This window comes from Stegostoma tigrinum, chromosome 4, assembly GCF_030684315.1.
Source record: "Stegostoma tigrinum isolate sSteTig4 chromosome 4, sSteTig4.hap1, whole genome shotgun sequence".
Classification (NCBI taxonomy): domain Eukaryota; kingdom Metazoa; phylum Chordata; class Chondrichthyes; order Orectolobiformes; family Stegostomatidae; genus Stegostoma; species Stegostoma tigrinum.
The window spans coordinates 19,249,090-19,271,216 of record NC_081357.1 but is presented as its reverse complement, the minus strand read 5'-3'; the positions used below and the strand labels follow the sequence as shown (position 1 = coordinate 19,271,216).

The window sequence follows — 22,127 nt, the reverse complement described above, 5'->3', positions numbered from 1 at the left end:
TCCACCTTCAAATAGTATTATTTAAATGGAGAAAAACTGCAGAAAGCTGCAACATAAAGGCACTTAGATGTACTTGTGCATGAAACACAGCAGCTAATCAAGAATGCTAATGGGATATTGGCCCTCACTTCAAGACATTTAGACGTAAGAGTGGGTAAGTTTTACTGCAACTGTACAATGTACTGGTGAGACCACATCTGAAGTACTGTGATCAATTTTGGTCTCCTTATTAAGGAAAGAAATATTTCATTGGAGGCAGTTCAGAGAAGGTTCACTAGGATGATCCCTGATATGAAGGGATTATCTCATGAACAAAGGTTGAGCTGGTTGGGACTCCGCTAGAGTTTAGAGAATAAGAGGTGTTCTCATTGAAACATGTAGGATTTTTAAAGGGCTGGACAGAGTAAATGCTCAGAGGATGCTTCCACTTGTGGGACAATCTAGGACAAAACAGTCCAATAATTTTCTGTGCAGTTAAGGCAGAGATAGATAGATTAGGGAACGGCAAAAAAGTGTATGTGAGGAATGTCAGATCATCCATGATCCTACTGAATGATGGAGCAAGCTTGAGGGGCCAAATGGCTTACTCCAGCTCTTATTTCTCATGATCTTACAATATTTGTACTGAAAGACTTTAATCTACAAGCATTATCTATCAGATAATGGCTTCTCACAGGCAGTTAAGAGAAGGCATATTAGAAAATCATACTACAAACATTGTTTTCAAATTATTTTAAAATTTATTCATTACGTTAAGTGTTTTTCTAGCGAGATCAGCATTGTTATCTATTCTTAACTGTGCTTGGAAAAGTAGTGGTGAATTGCCTTCCTGAAGTACTGAAGTCCTAGTGTAAGTAGGCCCAAAACAGTCAGCAAGAGTATTTCAGGATTTTGATGACTGACAGTGAAAGAACAGCAATATTAGTTCTGAGTTCAGATGGAGTGTGACTTGGAGGGGAACCTGCAGGTGGTAGCACTCCCATGTATCTGTTGCAGATGACACAAAAACTTGGATGAGCTGTAAGCTGTGAAGAGGGCAGTGTAGAACTCCATAAGATTAGATATCTTCTCAAATGTATACAACTAGGTGATTTGGGCAGACATATGGCAGATGAATTTCAATGCTGAGAAGTATGAGGTGTGCGCTTTCATAGGAAGGTCACTGAAAGATAATATGAAATAGAGGGTACAATGGCTGAATGGGTGAGGTGCAGGAGCAGAGGGCCCTGGGTGTATATGTGCACAGATCACTGAAAGTACAGACAGCAGTAAGTAATGCATACAGTATCTTCAGCTTTATTAATAGAAGCACAAAATACAAAAGCGAAGAGGTGACGTTGAACTTTTGTAAGACACTTCTTAGACATCTGCTGAGTGTACAGTTTGAGGATAGACTGAAGAAGTTCGGACTGCTCTCCTTAGAGAGAAAGCAGCTAAGAGGTGATCTGATAGAGATTTTCAAAATCATGAGTGGCCTGCATGAATAGGGAGGAACAGCTCCTTCTGTCATATTGGCCTGATGTTGCACATACTATATTTAAGAAGTAAACAGGACAATGGTACACTATATCACATGGTTTCTGGTATCAAATACCATAGGCAAGGGGTAAATATTAGTTCTGTGGTATATCTTCCTTACGGTCACAGGTTGGTTGATACAAGTTTGATCATAGAACATAAAACATAGAACAATACTGTGCAGAACAGGCCCTTCGGCCCTCAATGTTGCGCCGATCTGTTAACTAATCTAAGCCCATTCCCCTACACTATCCCATCATCATCCATATACTTATCTAAGGACTGTCTAATTGCCCCTAATGTGGCTGAGTTAACTACATTGGCAGGCAGAGCATTCCACACCCTTACCGCTCTGAGTAAAGAACCTGCTTCTGACATCTGTCTTAAATCTATCACCCAATTTACATGTTGGAGGCGCACTCTCAAAATTGCCTCAATATGTAGTCAAAATGAAATCAGTTGTCAGATTTCGTTCTGTAAAAGGAAAGGGTTACTGTGAATTGAAACAGGAAGTATATAAACAATTATCATGGCTCTCGTGATACAGTGGTCGTCCCCTTAGCTCTGAGCCAGGAAGTCCATGTTCAAGTCTCACCTACTCCAGTAGTGTGTGACAACATGTCCTGAATCCTGACATGTCTAATTGCATTGATTAATTGATTTAGAGGTCATTAAGCATAGCAACATAGTTTTGGGATGGAGGCTAGACACAGGAAAGATGTTCCTGGTGGCAGGGATCAGTCTAAGGATACAGGCTAAACCACTTTAGTTCTGAGATGAAAAGAAATTCCTTCTCTCAGAGATTACTGAGCTGTGCAATTCACGACCACAGAAAGCAGTCAAAGCTGAAATGCTGTATGATTTCAAGGAGGTGGAAAAATCACTTGGAGCTAAATTGTTCAAAGAATATGGGGGCAAGCAGGAACTGACAATTGTGTTGGATGATCATCCATGATCATAATGAATGGTGAAGCAGGCTCAAAAGCTTCCACTCCTATTTTCTGTCTCTTTGTAATCAAAGAAAAGCCAAACTTTTAAACATAGATATCAATTATCAAAGTTTTTTTTCAAAATTAAGGACATAAAAATAATGGCTCTGACACAAAAAGTCAGCCTCAACTTTTGTTTTTAATTTAGAACAGTGTAAGGTGCAAAATCGTGGGTGCTTTTGTGAAAAGATGCCTGTGCCAAATCAAACCGAAACAAGTGTACACAAAACAATAAATAAATTACACAAAGTTTAAGACTTTATCACTGCACCAGGCAGAAAAAAGCACACAGGTTTCCTCAAGATTGGGAGTTTTAAACCCAGTAGCTCACAACAACTACCAAAGTTGGAATCTGCATAGAAGTAGCTTCTAGTAGGGATCTATAACACTATTACAAGCATATTAATCTATGCTGCTCAGAGGGAAAATCTCATATACTCGGGAAACAAAGACTTTCAAACTATTTAGTGAATGGACAATCTATTACTAAATACAAAAAAATGACACATCATGAATGACCAGTTGTTTTACAACTTGTAAGACAAGAGGTCTAAATACCATATTAATTTCATTTTTTCTTGAGCTCAGACATTGATTTCAACAGCAAATTTATAAAACAAGCAACTTCCTTCTGTAGCATAGTTATTGATCTTTTATCAATCAATTAACCTAATTTACTTATTTAGTGATTCTCACAAAGGAACTGAACAAGGCCATTGTACCCACTGAGTGCTTGTCAGCTCTCCACAGAGCAATCCAATGAGACCCATTGCCCAGCTTTGTTCCTGTATTTCCTCTAAGTGTCCATCCGAACTATTTTTGAAATATTGATCATCCTCCCCTAAACCATCCTTACAGGCAACCTGTTCTAGGTAATGGCCACTTCAATCATGCATAAACATGAAATTTCTCACAAACACTCTATATCTCTTATTTTAATTCTCTTATAGGATGTGGGCACAGCTGGCTGTCAACATTTCTTGCCCATTCCTAGCTGTTCAAGGTGGAGTTGAACTGCCTCCTTGAACCGCTGCAGTCCATGCATTGCAGGTAGACCCACAATGCCATTAGGGCGGGAATTCCAAAATTTTGATCGAGTGACAGTGAAGGAATGGCAATATAATTCCAAGTCTGGACAGTGAATGGTTTCAAGGGGAACATGCAGGTGGTGGTGTTCCTATGTATCAGTTGCCCTTGCTTTTCCAAATGGAAATGGTTGTTGGCCTCAAGGATCTTTGGTGGATTTCTGCAATGCATCTTGTATATTGTAATCGCTGCTGCTTATGAGGACTGGTAGTGGATGGATTGGACGCTTGTGGATGTGGTGTTAAATCAAGTGGGCTGCTTTGTCCTGGATGGGGTCAAGCTTCCTGAGTGTTGCTGCAGCTGCAGTCATCCAGACAATTGGGGATATTCCATCAACTCCTGACTTCTGCTTTATAGGTGGTGGACAGGCTTTGGGAGTCAGGGGGTGAGTTGCTCGCTGCAGTATTCCAAGTCTCTTACCTGCTTTTGTAGCCACTGCATTTAAATGACAAGTTCAGTTTCCCCTTGAAGCCACTCAAGGGGTTCAGTTTAGTTTATGGACAATAGTAACTCCCAGGATGTTGATAGTGGGGAATTCAGCAATAGCAACACTACTGAATGTCAACAGGCAGTGATTAGATTGTCTCTTATTGGAGGTAGACTTTTTCTGTCATTTGTAAGCAACTGGACTGCTTCAGTATCTGAGGAGTTGTGAATGGTGCTGAATGTTGTGCAATCATTGGTGAACATCCCGGCTTCTGACCTTTTGATGGGAGGCAGGTTATTGATAAAACAGCTGAAGATAGCTGGGCCTAGGACACTATACTTGAGGAACTCCAGCAGAGATGCTCTGGAGCTGATAATAATGACCTCCAAAAATAACCATCTTCCTGTGTGCCAGTATGCCTCCAACCAGCGAACAGTTTGTCCCATGATATCTCCTGGTTCCAGTTTTGCTTGGGTTTCTTCATGTTACACTTGGTCAAATGTGGCCTTGAAGTCAAACGCTGTCACACTCCCTCACGTCACGTCTGGAATTCAGCTCTTCCGGTGACTTTTGAACAAAGGCTGTAATGACGTTGTCACATTTACTGATGTTGTGCTAGAAAGATGCATCTGCAGCAGGCAGGCTGATGAGTGAAATAACTCCAGAGAGGCTGGTCACCCTCTACTTACATGTGCAGAGTCCTTGCCATGGCTCCAGCTCCCTCAGAGTGAACAGGATATTGGACACTTCTGTTTATATCTGTTGGCCAGGGCTCCCTGCCTGGACCAGAATAACAGCCCCAATCAGGGAACTCACTGTATGCAGAGATAGGAGGAACTGCAGATACTGGAAAATCCAACGCGTCATCCTCCGACACTTCCGCCATCTGCAATCCGACCCCACCAAAGACATTTTTCCTTCCCCACCCTTATCTGCTTTCTGGAGGGAACACACTCTCCGAGACTCATTTGTCCACTCCACACTCCCCTTCAGCTCCAACACCCCAGCACTTTTCCCTGCACCTGCACGCCCCCACACCACCACCCCCCTCATCATTATTTCAGGCCCCAAGAAGACGTTCCACATCAAGATGTTCACCTGCACATCTGCTAATGTGTATATGGCATCTGCTGTTCCAGATGTGGCCTCCTCTACATTGGGGAAGTTAAGCAGAGGCTTGGGGACCACTTTGCAGAACACCTACACTCAGCTCACACAAAACAACCGCACCTCCCAGTCACAAACCAATTCTACTACCCCTCCCATTCCTTAGACGACATGTCCATCCTGGGCCTCCTGCAGTGCCACAATGATGCCACCCGAAGGTTGCAGAAACAGCAATTCATATTCCACTTGGGAACCCTGCAGCCCAATGGTGTCAATGTGGGCTTCACAAACTTCAAAATCTCCCCTCCCCAACCGCATCCCAAAACCAGCCCAGCTTGTCCACGCCTCCCTAACCTGTCCTGCCTCCCACCTATCCCCTCCTCCTACCTCAAGCCACACCCCCATCTCCTACTTACTAGCCTCATCCCGCACCCTTGACCTGTCTGTCCTCCCCTGGACTGTCCTATCCCCTCCGTAACTCCCTACGTACACTCACTTTTACTGGCTCCATCCCTGCCTCTCTGACCTGTCTGTCTCCTCTCCACCTATATTCTCCTTTATCCATCTTCTATCCGCCTCCCCACTTTCCCTATTTATTTCAGGATCCCCTTCCCCACTCCCATTTCTGAAGAAGGGTCTAGGCCCAAAATGTCAGCTTTCCTGCTTCGTTGATGCTGCTTGGCCTGCTGTGTTCATCCAGCTCTACTCATTGTATGCAGTCCACCCAGCTGACCTCGTTACAATCACTACAGAGAGGATGAGGTCAATCATGTTTTTCCATCTTGTTGGTTCCCTCACCACTGCTGCAAACCCAGTCTAGCAGCTATGACATTTAGGACCCAACCAGCTTGATCAGGAGTGTTGCTGCTGAGCCACTCTTAATGAAGGACATTGAAATCATCCACCCAGAATATATTTTGTGCCTTTTCCACCCTCACTGCTTCCTCCAAGTATTGTTCAAAATGGAGGAGATCTATTCTTTAGAGGGGGTAGGTTGGTACACGGCAATCACCTGGAGGTATCCTTGCCTATGTTTAAGCCATGAGACTTCATGGGGTCTGGAGTCAATGTTGAAGACTCCCACAGAAACTTTCTCCCAACTGTATACCACTGTGCCACCACGTCCACTGATGTGTCTTGGTGGTGAGACAGGATGCATCCAGGAATGATGGTGGTGTCTGGAACAGTGCCAGTAAGATATGATTCCATTTGCATGGCCATGTTAGGCTTTTGCTAGACTCGTCTGTGAAACAGCTCTCCCAATTCTGGCACTAGTCCGTACATTAGTAGGGAAGACTGCAGGGTCAACAGGGTTGTTTGTGTGGTTGTCATTTCCAGTGCCTAGGTCAGTTCCAGGTGATTTGTTAATTTTGTTTCTTTGATGAGATTTTGTGGCAACTGATACAACTGCTTGATTGGCTTGCAAGACCATTTCGGAGTGCAGTTGAGAATCAACCACATTACTGCAGGTCCAGAGTCACATGTAGGTTGGACCATGTGAGGATGACAGATTTCCTTCGCTGAAGGGCATTCATGAATCAGGGGGCCTTTTCCCAACAATCATGATCATTACTAGATTCTTTATTCCAGATATTTGGTGAATTCAATCTACATCATCTGCTATTGCAGGGTGTGAAGCTAAGTTTTTGGATTTATAGTCAAACAATAATTCCACGACACCACTGTCATCCCCCATCTATTACACTCTCAAATCTGAGCCCCTGTAGCCTTTGGACGATTGGGTAATAGGAACAGCTTAATCTAAATCTTGTACACCTTTGCCAAATCCTCCTGCTTTCTACCCAACATCAAAACTAACTTTCTCTCTCTCTGAAACTACTCTGGTAATCTCTTATACTCCATCTCAAGGAATCCTGCATCCATCATCGTAAAGTGTGAGCAGCAAAAATGGCAGCGATACTCTATTTACAGTCATACCAGATCCTAACAGGCAGGTGGTTGGCCAGTGGTAACATCTGTAGATTAGTAATCAAAACTTCACACTATTATTCTTGATATGGATTCTAAAATCTGGAATTTAAAGCTAGTCTAATGATAACATTAATTGTTAAAAAAAGAACCATCTAGTTCACTAATGTCTTTTCGAGATGGAAAACTGCCTTCATTACCAGGGCTGGCCTCCATGCAACAGCAATATGGTTGACTGTTATTTGCCAAGGAAGGGTAATAAATATTGGCATACCCAGAAATGCCCACATCCCATGAACAAATAAAATAAAATCTGGCTTGTGCCAATTCTTCATACTTCACTATGAATGGAGAACCTACTAGGGCCAAGTCGAAAAGAAACATCAGTTGTCAACTGGACAGAAGAAATAGTTTTTCGTTGCTTACCCTCTTACTAACAGACTGTATTCCAATGCATTTGTATAAAACCACTAAAATAACCTCAGCATTTCAGAATTCTGGCATTCGATGCAGTTAGTCTATTTAGTACAGGATGATTACCATACTAACAACAGAAAATAGATATGTGAAAACATAGGATTGAAAACAGGAGTAAAAAAGTACTTTGTAATAAAGTCTTATTCTTTTAACTATCCGTGTAGACTTCAGCAAAACTACAAACTCTTCATATAAATAAAACACAGAGAATGCTCGAGAAACTCAGCATATTTGGCAACAGCGTAAAGAGCAACAGTCAATGTTTCAAGTTTCGCATGATTTAGAGTCAGAGCGATATATATCATGGAAAGAGATCCTTCGGTCCAACTTGTCCATACCAACTAGATATCCTTAATAAATAGAGTTCCACTTGCCAACAATGTGGCCAATATACCTCTAAACCCTTCCGATTCATATACCCATTCAGATGCCTTTTAAAATGTTGTAATTGTACCAGTCTCCACCACTTCCTCTGGCAGCTCATTCCATTCTTGCACCACCCTCTGCATGAAAAAAGTGCCCCTTAGGACCCTTTTAAATCTTTACCCTTTCACCTTAAACCTATGCCCTTTAGTTTTGGATATTCTCAACCTGGGGAAAAGACCTTGTCTATTTACCCTAGCAACCTCCCTCATGATTTTATAAACCTCTATAAAGTCACCCCTCAGCCTCTGACACTCCAGGGAAAATGGCCCCAGCCTATTCAGCCTTTCACTTTAGCCCAAACTTCCAACCCTGCAACATCCTTGTAAATATTTTTTGGACCCTTTCAAGTTTCATAACATCCTTCCTATAGCAAGGAGACCAGAATTGTACACAGTATTCCAACATGGGCTAACCAATGTCCCGTACAGCCGCAACATGGCCTTCCAACTCCTGTACTCAATGTACTGACAAAGGCAAGCATCCAAAATGCCTTCTTCACTATCTTGTGTACCTGCGACTCCACTTTCAAGCATGTGCACTCCATAGTCTCTTTGTGCAGAAACACTCCCCAGGACCTTACTATTAAATGTATAAGTCCTGCCATGATTTGCCGTTCCAAAATGCAGCATCTCATACTTATCTAAATTAAACGCCATCTGCCACTCCTCGGCTCATTGGCCCATTTCATCAAGATCCCATTGTACTCTGAGGTAACCTTCTTCATTGTTCACTACACACCCCCCCCCCCTCCATTTTGATGGCACCCAGCAAACATACTAATTATACAGCCTACGTTCACATCCAAATCATCATTTATATAAAATGACAAAAAGCTGAGGAACCAGCAGCAATCCTTGCGGCACACCACTCATCTAAAAAGCAACCCTCCACCACCACCCTCTGTCTTTTACCTTCAAGCCAGTTCTACATCCAAATAACTGGTTCTCCCTCTATTCCATGTGATCTGGAACATAAAGAATGTGAGAACTGGGAGGAGGAGTACCTGATTTCTCGAGCCTACCCTGCCATTTAATAAGATCATGGTTGATCTTTTTGAGACTCAGTTCCACTTACCAGCCCACTCACCACAACTCTTATTTCCTTTACTGTTCAAAATTTTAATCGAGCTTTGCCTTAAAAATATTCAGCGAGGTAGCTTCAACTGCTTCACTGGGCAGGGAATTCCACAGATTCACAACCCTTTAGGTGAAGAAGTTCCTCCTTACCTCAGTCCTACATCTGCTTCTTTTTATTTTGGAGCAGTGCCCTCTCGTCCTAGTTTCACCTGCTAACGGAAACAACCTCCCTGCCTCCATCTTATCTATTCCCTTCATAATCTTATATGTTTCTATAAGATCTCCCCTCATTCTTCTGAATTCCAATGATTATAAGCCAAGTCTACTGAGTCTCTCCTCAAAATCCAACCCTCTCAACTCTGGAACCAATCAACTGAATCTCCTCTGCACCCCCTCCAGTGCTAGTATATCTCTTCAAGTAAGGAGACCAAAACTGCACACAGTACTCCAGGCGTGACCTCACCAGGACCCTATACAGCTGCAGCACAGCCTCCCTGTTTTTAAACTCCATCCCTTGAGCAATGGCAGACAAAAATTCCATTTGCCTTTTTAATTACCTGCTGCACCTGCAATCGTACTTTTAACAATTCATTCACAAGGACACCCAGGTCTCCCTGCACAGCAGCATGCTGCAATATTTCTCCATTTAAAACATTGTCCGTTTTGCTGTTATTCCTACCAAAATGGATGACCTCACATTTATCAACATTGTACTCCATCTGGCAGACCTTTGCCCGCTCACTTAGACTACCTATATCCCTCTGCAGACTTTCAGTGTCTTCTGCACACTTGGCTCTACCACTCACCTTAGTGTCATCTGCAAATTTTGACATACCACACTTAGTCCCCAACTCCAAATCATCTATACAAATTGTAAACAATTGCAGTCCCAACACTGCTCCCTGAGGCATGCCACTAGCCACTGACTGCCAACCAGAAAAACACCCATTTACCCGTACTCTTTGCTTTCTACCGGTCAACCAATCCTCCATCCATGCCAATACCTTACCTGTAATACCATGGAGCTTTATCTTATGTAGCAGCCTTTGATGTGGCACCTTGTCAAATGCCTTCTGGAAATCCAGATACACAATATCCACAGGTTCCCCACTGACCACCATGCAAGTAGTATCCTCAAAGAATTCCACCAAATTAGTTAAACATGACCTACCCCTCATGAACCCATGCTGGTTGTTTCCAAATGGAACATTTTATGTCCAGATGTCTAGCTATTTCTTCCTTAATGATAGATTCAAGCATTTTTCCCACTACCAAAGTTAAGCTAATTGGCCTATAGTTACCTGCTTTTTGTCTACTTCCTTTTTTAAAGTGGCGTCACAATAGTTGTTTTCCAATCTAAGGGAACGACCCCAGAGCTCACTGAATTTTGGCAAATAATTGCTAGCGCATTTGCTATTTCCCCCATCACCTCTTTTGGTACCTTGGGATGTATTTCATCAGGGCCAGGAGACTTGTCTACCTTTAGCCCCATTAGCTTGCCCAGCATTGCCTCTTTAATGATAATGATAGTTTCTCGGTCCTCGCCTGCTATAATCTTTCTGCCATTAGTTTTCGGCATGTTATTTGGTGTTTTCCACTGTGAAGACCGACAACGAAATTGCTGTTTAATATCTCAGCTATTTCCTCATTCCCAGTTATCAAATGATCCTTTAGAGGATGAGAAGGCCAAATGTTTACCTTCGCCACTCTTTTACGATTTACATATTTATAGAAGTTTTGCTGCCTGCTTTTATATTCTGAGCTAGTTTACTCTCATAATCTATCTTACTTATCTTCATAACTTTTTTTGTGGCTTTCTGTTATTCTTTAAAGGTTTCCCAGTCTACTCGTTTCACACTAACCTTTGCTTTTTTGAAGTGTTTTTTTCTTCCCCCCCAGTGTGATACTTTCCTTTATTTCCTTAGACTTCCATGGCTGGCTATCTCTTTTCCTACAGATCTTCTTCATCACTGGAATATACTTCTGCTGAGCACTGTGAAAAATCGTTTTGAAAGTCCTCCACTGTTCCTCAATTGACCCACTATAAAGTTTTTGCTTCCATTCTACCTTAGCAAACTCCTCCTTCATTCCTTCATAGTCTATTTTGTTTAAGCACAGGACATAGGTACTGGATTTAACCTTCTCACATTCCATCTGTATTTTAAAATTTGACTATTCTGTGATCTAATCTTGCTCACCAGTTTACCATGAAGAACCTAGTTGAACACCTTACTGAAGTCCATATAGTTCACACTGACTGTGCTATCCTCATTAATCCGCTTCGTGCTTTCTCAAAAAACTTAATTAAGTTAGTGAGACACGATTTCCCAAGCACAGAGCCATGCGTTGTCTATCCCTCAATGTATTCTCAATGCAACATCGTGGGCCGAAGGGCCTGTACTGTGCTGTAATTTTCTATGTTCTATGTTCTATGTTACTCAATGTATTTGTAGAATCCCTTTGGATTCTCCTTAACCCTATTTTTCCAAACTATCTCACGTTCCCTCACTGCACTCCTGATCTACCTCTTAAGTATTCTCCTTCTGCCTTTGTACTCTTCTAGCAAATCATTCAATTTCTGCTGCCTATACCTGACATATGCTTACTTCTTATTCTTGACCAACAATTTATTTGTCTCAAGAGGGTTGGAATATAAAAGCAACGGTGTGCTTCTGAGACTTTATAAAGCTCTAGTTAGGCCCCATTTAGAATATGGTGGTCAATTTTGGGCCCCACACCTCAGGAAGGACATACTGGCACTGGAGCGTGTCCAGCGGAGATTCACACAGATGATGCCTGGAATGGTAGGCCTAACATATGATGAACGGCTGAGGATCCTGGGATTGTATTCATTAGAGTTGGAAGGTTGGGGGGCGATCTAATAGAAACTTACAAGATAATGCATGGCTTAGAAAGAGGGTGGAGCTGGCAAGTTGTTTCTGTTAGGCAGGGAGACTAGGACCCGTGGGCACAGCCTTAGAATTAGAGGGGGTCAATTTAGAACGGAAATAAGGAGACATTTCTTCAGCCAGAGAGTGGTGGCCTGTGGAATTCATTGCCACGGAGCGCAGTGGAAGCCGGGACGTTAAGTGTCTTCAAGGAAGAGATTGATAAATTCTTGATCTTGCAAGGAACTAAGGGCTACCAGGTGAGTGCGGGTAAGTAGAGTTGAAATGCCCATCAGCCATGATTAAATGGCAGAGCGGACTCGGGCCGTATGACCTTACTTCCACTCCTAAGTCTTATGGTCTAACACCTCAATTTGTCTAGTCATCCGGCACTGCCTATAACTACCAGCCTTGCACTTCACCTTATCAGGGACATACAATCTCTGGACTCTTGTTACCTTATTTTTGGAGGCTTCCTATTTTCCAGCTATCCCTTTACCTTTGAACATACATCCTCCATCAAGCTTTGAAAGTCCTTGCCTAATACTGTCAAAATTGGCTTTCGTCCAATTTAGAGCTTTAAGTTTTAGATCTGGTCTATCCTTTTCCATCACTATTTTAGAACCAATAGAATTACAATCACTGGCTCCAAAATGCTCCCCTACTGACATCTCAGTCACTGTCCTGATTTATTTCCCAAGAGTAGGTCAAGTTTTGCACCTTCTTTAGTAGTACATCCACATACTGAGTCAGAAAATTGTCTTGTACACACTCTTCATCCAGGCCCTTAACACTATGGCAGTCCCAGTCAAATGGTGGGAATGTTAAAATCCCCCAGCATAACCACACTATTATTCTCACAGGTTACTGAGATTTCCTTTCAAATTTGTTTATGTCCCAACTCAGTATTGTGGGGTCTACAGTACAATCCCAAGAAGGTGATCATCCCTTTCTTATTTCTCGGTTCCACGCAAATAATTTCCCTGGATGTATTTCCAGGGCTGTCTTCCCTAAATACAGCTGTAATGTTATCGCTAATCAAAAATGCCACTCACCCTCCTTTCTTGCCCCCAAGTCAATCCTTCCTATTGCATCCGTACACTGGAAGATTAAGCTGCCAGTCCCGTCTATCCCTGAGCCACATCTCTGTAATTATTATGATATCCCAATTCCAAGTTCCTAACGAGGCAGTGAGTTCATCTGCCTTATCTGTTAGGCCTCTTGCACTAAAATAAATGCAGTTTAAAATTTACCAGTCATACCTCATCCTTTACTTTGTTCCTCCTGCCCTGTCTGTTGACTTACTCCTTTTTTCAACTGTACCAGACTCAGACTCTGTTTCCTAACTATCTCCCTGGGTCCCCCTCAGTCCCCATCCTGCTGCTATACACACGCACACGCACGCACACGCACACGCACACACACACAAATCCTCCTGATCAGCTCTAGCAAATCTCCACACTAGCATATTAGTACCCTTCAATTCAAGTGCATTCTAACCTTTTTATAAAAGGTCACTTCTACCCCAGAAGACAATCCAATGATCCAAATATTATGCATCCTTCTACCCTACACAATCAGCCAGGCTACATCTGCTCTATCCTCCTATTCCTACCCTCACTAGTTCGTGGCTCTCAGAGTAATCCAGATATTACTCTCCTCAAGGATGTAGTTTTTAAATTCCTGCTTAACTTCCTATATTCTCTCCTTGAAATCTCATCCTTTTCTCTTCCTATGCCACTAGTTTTAACGTGCACAATAACCTCCTGCTGGTCCCTCCCCCCTTTGAGAATATTCTACACCCTCTCAGGAGACATCTTTGACCCTGGCTACAGGGAAGCAACACATCATTCTGACATCTTGCTGTCGGCTGCAGAATCTTCTGAGCAGAGACTCCCCTATCACAATCAGTGGGAAACTGACGTACTCCTCATTATGTTAGAGCAAGTCTTGGAACCAGAAACCTGGCTGTCAGTGCTACATTCTCCTGAGAGTCCATCATCCCCTGTATTTTCCAAAATAGCATACTTGTTTGAGATGGGGATAGCCATAGGAGATTCCTACACTAGTTGCCTACCCCTTCTACATTTCCTGGAAGTCACCCATCTACCTTGCTGTATCTTTGGTTCATTTCCCTTCCTGCAACTGCCATTCATCACACCCCCAGCTCCCGTAAATTCTTCAAAGCCTCTAAACCGATCCATGTGATCCAGTAGGAATCACAACCAAACGCATTTCCTGCAGACATAATCATCAGTAACATGAAAACTCTCCCGAATCGCCCACATCCAACAGGAAGAGCACATCACTCTACTAAAGGCCATCTTTGCACCTTAATAATCTACAGATCCATAAAATAGCACAGTTTTATTGCTCTAAAAAAATTACTCCAGGTTAGCCTAGTACCTATATTTTTAAAGTTTAATCAAGGGGCCAATCTCAATAAAATATACAATCAAAAACAAAAGCCTACTCGACACACTATTGTAGATTTGAAGAAAACAGGAAGGTTACACTTTTAAAAGCCACTTACCTGCTCCCCTGCTGTGAGCTCCCACACACAGGTTTTTCTAATATCAGCTGTGATTTTTGCTGTTTGTTTATTTTCCTTAGAAGGAACTCCTGATGTCCAGAGATACTTGGAACCTGACAGCAAAGGTAGTAGCTATGCAGATTACTGCCCAGTCAGACAGCAGTGTAGGTTTCTTTCACATTCGATTCACTGTCCATGTGGTCATTGCTTTTTTTCTCCCTCCTTTCCGTATATAGGATTTTGATTTGTTTCCCAAAGTTCAAAAACAATGCAACATCTTGCAAAACAGTAATTACTGTGCGTAGAATTGGTGGAAATCAGCTTCAAGGCTGAACAATATCTCTAAAAAGGAGAAACTGTTACAGCCACAATTATTTCCCATCCTTCATCTTGGACTGGAGCTATCTCTATACTCTGGTAAATAAAGAAACAGCGTAACCCTGTATCCGTTGCCACCTCCCCACATCGTCAGCCGCTCTCTCTCCCTAGTCCAAATATACAAATCATGATGGTGGTAGAGGGTTGGTTTTTGGTATGGAGGACTATGATCAGTCGTGCTCCACTGAGATCGATACAGTGTTCACTTTTGTTTGTCATTGATATAAACATTTTGGATGAGGATACAGGAGGCATGTGTAGGGGTGGGCTTTGTACCTGGCCATGTAAGGTGGCTTGTGCCTGAACGCATTAACTGGCTCATATTTGCTTACAAAATTGTAAACAGAAGCTAAGCAAAACTAAGCAGCCTGCTCACACAGTGAAATACAATGGTACCTTTGAACAGAACCTCTAGAAGGTCAGCAAAGTAACACGGTATGTCCCCCTCTGAGACAGTTCTGATAAAAGGATGCCTTCGGACAGAAAAATGACCAATTTCAGCTTTATTAATAAAAGGGTGATTGTCCCAGTAAATGAATAATGTCAGGTATTAGATTAGGTCCTCAAGCAGCTACAAGGATAACAGCTAAGGTTATTTTGTAGTAAATAGATGCCTCTTTGAAGGTACCAGCAATATTAAATAGTTTCAGGCTAAAAATGCTCTCGTCATAGAAGTTGGTTTCAATACATAACCAGGATATAATACAAGCCTTAAAAAAAAAACTTTTAAGCTTAGGATGTAAAGATGAACTAGTCTTAGAAGACACCTTCACTTATGCTTTCAACAATATAGGTTGATCACAACTCATAAATTACAAAATGTTAACAGCAGAAGTAGCCGTGTAACATTACACTCATAATTAACTTTACAACAGAAGTTAACTTTACAGCATAAAAACCAAAAGAACTGCGAATGCTGTAAATTGGGAACAAAACCCGAAGTTGCTGGAAAAACTCAGCAGGCCTGGCAGCATCTGTCGAGGAGAAAAGAGAGAGTTAATGTTTCGGGTCTGGTGACCCTTCCTCAGAACTGAGAAGCATGAAGGGTCTAGGCCTGAAATGTCAGCTTTCCTGCTCGGCCTGCTGTGTTCATCTAGCTCTACACCGTGTTATCTCAGATTCACCAGCATCGGCAGTTCCTACTATATCTGCTGAAACAGCGTTAGTGTTCATAAGTAACGAGAGAGAGAGAGAGAGAGAGAGAGAGAGAGAGAGAGAGAGAGAGACACAGAGAGTGTGAGACGGCGCTCTATGCTAATTCACTGAATCTTGTAAGAGGTGTTCCCTAGAGCTTGAGATTTGGGGATGTTTTGAAGTTAGTTTGCATTTTGGGATTGTATGTTGATTTTAATGTGTGGTGTGCCTGCGTAAGTATGGGACATGTATGGTTAATGTGATGGCTATTTAAGAAACTCTCAGTAGTTGTGTGAAGCCTAAGTCTACAACAAAATGTTGATTTAAAAGTTTAGTTTGTAAAGCTCAGTAAAAATTCATCTTTTAGAATTGGCTTTGTATTGCATTTGGATGTTGAGTAAATTTTAATTTCAGAAACTACCATGTTTGGAATTTCATTTACTGGCCAGAAATGAACTTCCAAAAATTGTTTTAACACAAATGAATCTTTAACTCCGGATGATAAGATTTGCTCACTGTAAAAAATAATAGGAAATTCGGAATCTTGGAAATACAATTTTCTTTGAACGAAATTCTGATATGTTCTAAAAGCTGTGAAAGCTGATAGATGAATTAGAAAAGGCAAGCTTAACAGAGGACGCAAAAACAAAAGTTGCTGGAAAAGCTCAGCATATCTGGCAGCATTTGTGAAGGGAAAAACAGAGTTAACGTTTCGGGTCCAGTGACCATTCCTCAGAACTTAACAGAGGAAGTGGTTCAATACTAATTAACCTATCCTGCTTGACATGAAAAAGATGAACACTTCCTTAGAAATTTTAGGTCCATGTTGATGATATTTTACAGTTCTGAGTAAGAGTCACTGGACTCGAAACGTTAACTCTTTTTTTCTTCACAGGTGCTGCCAGGCTTGTTAAGCATTTCCAGCAAATTCTGTTTTTATTCCACATTTTACTGCTACTGGATGAAGTAATCTGTTGGTAGAAAACTAGAGTATTTAAAAAAACACAAATTAATAAAGTACTCAATTGGTTTAGAAAGCAGAAAAGAATCCAAGGGGATGATAAGAAACTAGCAGCAGTTTTTACAGGGTGTGTGTGGCGGGACTCATCCAGCCACCCTCAGCCAACAGATTGAAATAAAAATTGCAGATTGTGTTGTCAACATTTGTATATATACACATGTGTAAAATACTGAAGGTAGTATATTAGGAATGGATTTTCTGGAACAATTTGGAGCTGTAATTAACACACAAGCGAAAATTGTTTGGGATTGCCAGTTTAAATTTACAAGGTCAAGATTTGCATGCTTCCTTAAGAGCATCTGCACTGCCACAGTTAAGTGGGAATGGGACCCTGAGAATCCCTACCACAAATTAACAATGATGTGCCCAAATTATAGGCAATCACCAAAACTGAGTTTGGGACGTGAGATATAAAACTGATTGAAATACCTGGAAATGTACAACCAGCTAAAAGGCAGTACCCCATCAGACCTGAAGCAGTTGAGGGAGTCAAAGAAACTGTGTAAGATTTGGAGAAACAAGGAGAGGGACATGATTGTACCCTCTCTTTGGAACTGGGAGAGTCAAGGATGAGCCATTAGAGGGGCCAGAAGTGAAATGCATATTTATAGATGGGATGTGGACGTACTATCATGGTGAGGCCCAGACAGAGTGGGCAGTGGTTAACTTGAAAGGGAGAGAATAAAAGCAAGAGAGAGAATAAAAGGATGTCACTCCACATAGGTAGGTGAACTAAAAGCAATTGCTGCAACCCTGAAGGAAGGAAGAGGACAAAGGTTTAACATCTATGCAGACAGTAGATATGCCTTTGGTGTAGTCCATGACTACATGATGGCATGGACATGGCGAAGTTATGTTACTTTGAATGGTAGAGTAATCCAGCACGTGAACCTAGTCAAGGGCCGAGTGGCTACAGCTACTGAACCAAAACAAGCAGCAGTAACTAAAATAAAAACGGACAGGAAAATTCGAACGCCAGAGCAGAGAGAGAATAGTTATGCAGACAGCGCAGCAAAAGCAACGTTAGAACAGGAAGTGATGACAATAGCAGCTGCAAGAGTGCAAGAGACCGAAGATGACGAATGGAACATTTTAAATTTGTAAGCAGCAGCGAGTTCAGAAGAAAAAGCAGAATGCTCTCTGATGAAGGGCCTAGGCCCGAAACGTCAGCTTTTGTGCTCCTGAGATGCTGCTTGGCCTGCTGTGTTCAGCCAGCTCCACACTTTGTTATCTTGGATTAAAGACGGGGCAGTGTTTGGAGCAGATGATATTTGGAGAAAGTAAGGCAAAGTGGTAGCCCCCACATTCTGCCAGATGTTATGCAATGTTTACCATAGATTAGCATACATAGGGAAAAGTGTGGTGGAAAGGAATGGGAAGAGACATAGCCAAACTTTGGATGAAAGTTTGCTCACTGAGCTGGAAAGTTAGTTTTCCGACATTTCGTCACCATTCTAGGTAACACCATCTGTGAAGCGTTGGTGTTATGTCCCGCTTTCTATTTATCTGTTTAAGTTTCCTTGGGTTGGTGATGTCATTTCCTGTGTTGGTGATGTCACTTCTGGTTCTTTTTCTCAGAGGATGGTAGATAGGCTCCAAATCAATGTGTTTGTTGATGGAGTTCATAGGAAATGACACCACCAAACCAAGGAAACCTAAACAAATAAATAGAAAGCGGGAACAACACCAGCGCTTCACCAGAGGCTCACTGATGATGTTACCTAGAATGGTGATGAAACGTCTGAAAACGAACCTTTCAGCTCAGCGAGCAAACTCACATCCAGAACCTCAACCTGAGCTACAAATCTTCTCAAAACTCGATAGCCAAACTTTGTCAAAGATGCACTGCATGTGTGCAGACAGAATCAGAACATGGAACCAAAATTAAAATGAGCCATCAGCCCTGTCCAAGGGGGCCTTGGGAACACATCCTAATAGATTTCATAGGGCCACTCCCTCAAAGTTAGAATTAAAAATTTTGTCTGGTCGTCGTTGACCAGTTTACCAGATGGGTAGAAGCTTTTTCCACAGAAGTCTGTGCTGCAACCTCGGAGGCAAAAATATTGGCAGCAGAAATAATACCGATGTGGGGAAGGGGCAGGGTCCCGCTACAAATAGATTCAGACCAAGGGACCCACTTCATTATCAAGTGCCTGAAGGAAGCATGTAAACTACTGGGAATAACAAAGTTATAATTTCCCTTGCCATTCACAGCGTTCAGGGATGGTAGTAAGGATGAATAGAACACTGAAAAATGTTCTGACCAAGGCAATAACAGGAGAAGGGGTTAAATGGACCCTTTCCGTACCAGCCACCCTGATGGCCAAGAGGGCAATGCCCTCTAGGATCACTGGGCTAACACCCTTCAAACACATGACAGGCGAGTAATGACACTCCCCAAGAACCTAATCACAGGCAGAGCAGAACTGACTAACAGTAAAGGACAAATTTCAGATTACATGAAATCCTTCTGTAAGCATCTACACAGACTTCATGGACAGGCACAAGACCAGCAGCTTGTCAAGGACTGGAACTCCGAGGGGCAGGCAGAACAAACAGAAATACCAACTCCAGGATCATAAGTCCTGGTAAAAATAATCCTAAGCAAAGGAACTTTGCCCCCCGCGGGTTGGACCTCATCAGGTAATATGAAGAGGTACCATCAGTGTACTTATTAATGAAAATGGAATTGGTGAATGGAGACATCCTACACAGCTAAGAGTATATAATGTAATGGGGTGATGTCTAGCTTGGCAGTCCAGTTTGCGCTCTTGCACTCTCTTGCTTTTTCTCTCTCTCTCTCTCTCTCTCTCTCTCTCTCTACCCCCCCCCCACCCCACTCCCCTCTGTCACCCTCCCTCTTCCAGGTTTTACAGGACCCTCGTCTGTGTGCACCAACAATCAAGAACAGGATCCTCAACCTCAGGACAACAACTGGAACAGATTAAAGTCACACATAAATATGTGTGATGCAATTGCGCCGTAAAGACTGTAATTAAGAACATTGCTGAAATTAATGTGAGTATGAAAATGCTAATCCTCTGCGGGTTCCTCTTACTTTTGATCCCATCAGAGGCTGATAGGCCGGTGGTGAAGAGGTTTTTGAATGTTAATACATTTTTATACTCATCACATGCATATGCTAAAGAACATAATGTATCCACTTGCTGGGTCTGCACTCATGTCCCCATACACTCTAAGGGAGGGGCACCAATGCGACCGATCCTCTTTAATGCTTCAGAATTAGCCAAATGGGTACGAAGAAATATAGGGATCGAGATGGGCATCCTACCAATACTGGAAAGTACTTAGTAAATACTGACCAAGTTAGGGCACAATGGAAATTAGCAGGGTATAACTTGAATACCTTTACAGGATGGTACCAATCTCACTACACTACCCCACGACAATTCCCATTCATCACATTGACCAATACATCAGGGATAGGGAGACCTTATGGCTTGATCTGCCTTACAAGAATTGAAAACCAAGGAGACGGAACACCCATGAGATTATTTTGTAGTAAACAGCTGCCTCTTTGAAGCTACCAGCAATATTAAATAGTATCAGGCTAAAAATGATCTCGTCATAGAAGTTGGTTTCAATACATAACCAGGATATAATACTAGCCTTAAATAAAAAAAAAACTTTTAAAGCTTAGGATGTAAAGATTAACTAGCCTTAGAGGACACCTTCTCTTATGCCCTGAACAAGATAGATTGATCACAACCCATAAATTACAAAATGCTGACAGTCAAGGAAGTTGTATAACATTACACTCATGATTAATTTTATAACAGAAGTTAACCTTACAGCAATTAGTTAAAACTAGCTGACTTTTTATTTTTACATTCTATGTTTGCAATGTTAGGAAAATAAAAGGAGTAACTGAATGTGATAAAAGACAGCACCAAAACACAAAGGGTAATAGAACTTGACCTGGTCTCACAGATAAATAAGCCCGAGAAAGACCCGAAGAAGTACAGCCATTAAACTTTTGGAATGCAAATGAATAGTATGCACAGGAAGATCCCAAGGCCTAGCGATTACAATGTCTAGCTAATACCATAAGATCATGGAAACCTGGGGCTGTCCATGGAAGTGCCCACAAATGATTACGTATCCCACAGGATTGGGTGTTTGATTTAAGGGGAAGAACGATGACTATGTTGCATTTGATTACTGTAACCCAAAATGTATAAAAATGCTGCATTTCTTTGTAGAAGCAGAGGGCATGTCATTGATCTGTCTTCAGAGGCCAGATGATCCGGGGAAGATCCTTTGGTCCTCTCCTTGCATAAACCGGTTTCTGCTTGAATAAACATCTTCCATTGCACGAATCCTGCCAGCCTCCTGAGTCTTTCTCCCATTCAGGAAAAACTCTCCAACAATATGGTTAGTAAGTTTGCAGATGACATCAAAACTGACAGTATAGCGGACAGTGAAGAAGGTTACGTAAGATTACAAAGAGATCAGTTGCATCAGTGGGCTGAGGAGTGGCAGATGGAGTTTAATTTAGATAAATGTGAGGTATTGCACTTTGGTGAAACAAAAAAAATGGCAAGACTTACTTGGTTAATAGTAGGACCCTATGTAGTGTCACAGAACAAAGAGACCTGGGGGTTCAGGTACACAGTTCTTTGAAATTTGCAACACAGGTACACAGGGTGTTTAAGAAGGTGTTTAGAATGCTTGGCTTTATGCTCAGACCTTTGAGTGAACGAGTTAGGGTATCATGTCAAGGTTGCACAGGACGTTGGTGAGACCTTTTCTGGAGGACTGAGCAGTTCTGGTTGCCCTGCTTTCGGAAGGTTATTATTAAATTAAAATGCAGAAATCGAAAATGTGGTGAAAAGAGGTCAGACAGAATCTATAAAAACAGAAACAGCAAAGTGCAGAATATGTGATGCAATTAAAATTCTTATTCATTCTGTCTCCCAGCTCATTAATCACAGAGGAGATCATGCAATCCAGAGAATAAATCAATGTCTCTATTAACTTGCACATATTGCTGGTTACTAATACCAATAGATCAATGCTTACTTAAGAATTTGATTATCAATGATGCCATAGCATCTAGATATTTCCAATTTTCCAGACCCCAAGAAGTTAAATAGGACAAATGAACACGTAAAAAC

The 22,127-nt window shown here is 41.9% G+C and overlaps 1 protein-coding gene across 9 annotated transcripts in view; it reads right to left on the bottom strand.

The window, feature by feature from the left end:
* The window catches only part of LOC125452204 (regulator of microtubule dynamics protein 2), a 101,968-nt gene that overhangs the window by 21,524 nt on the left and 58,317 nt on the right, over positions 1-22,127 (bottom strand). The window lies entirely within an intron of this gene.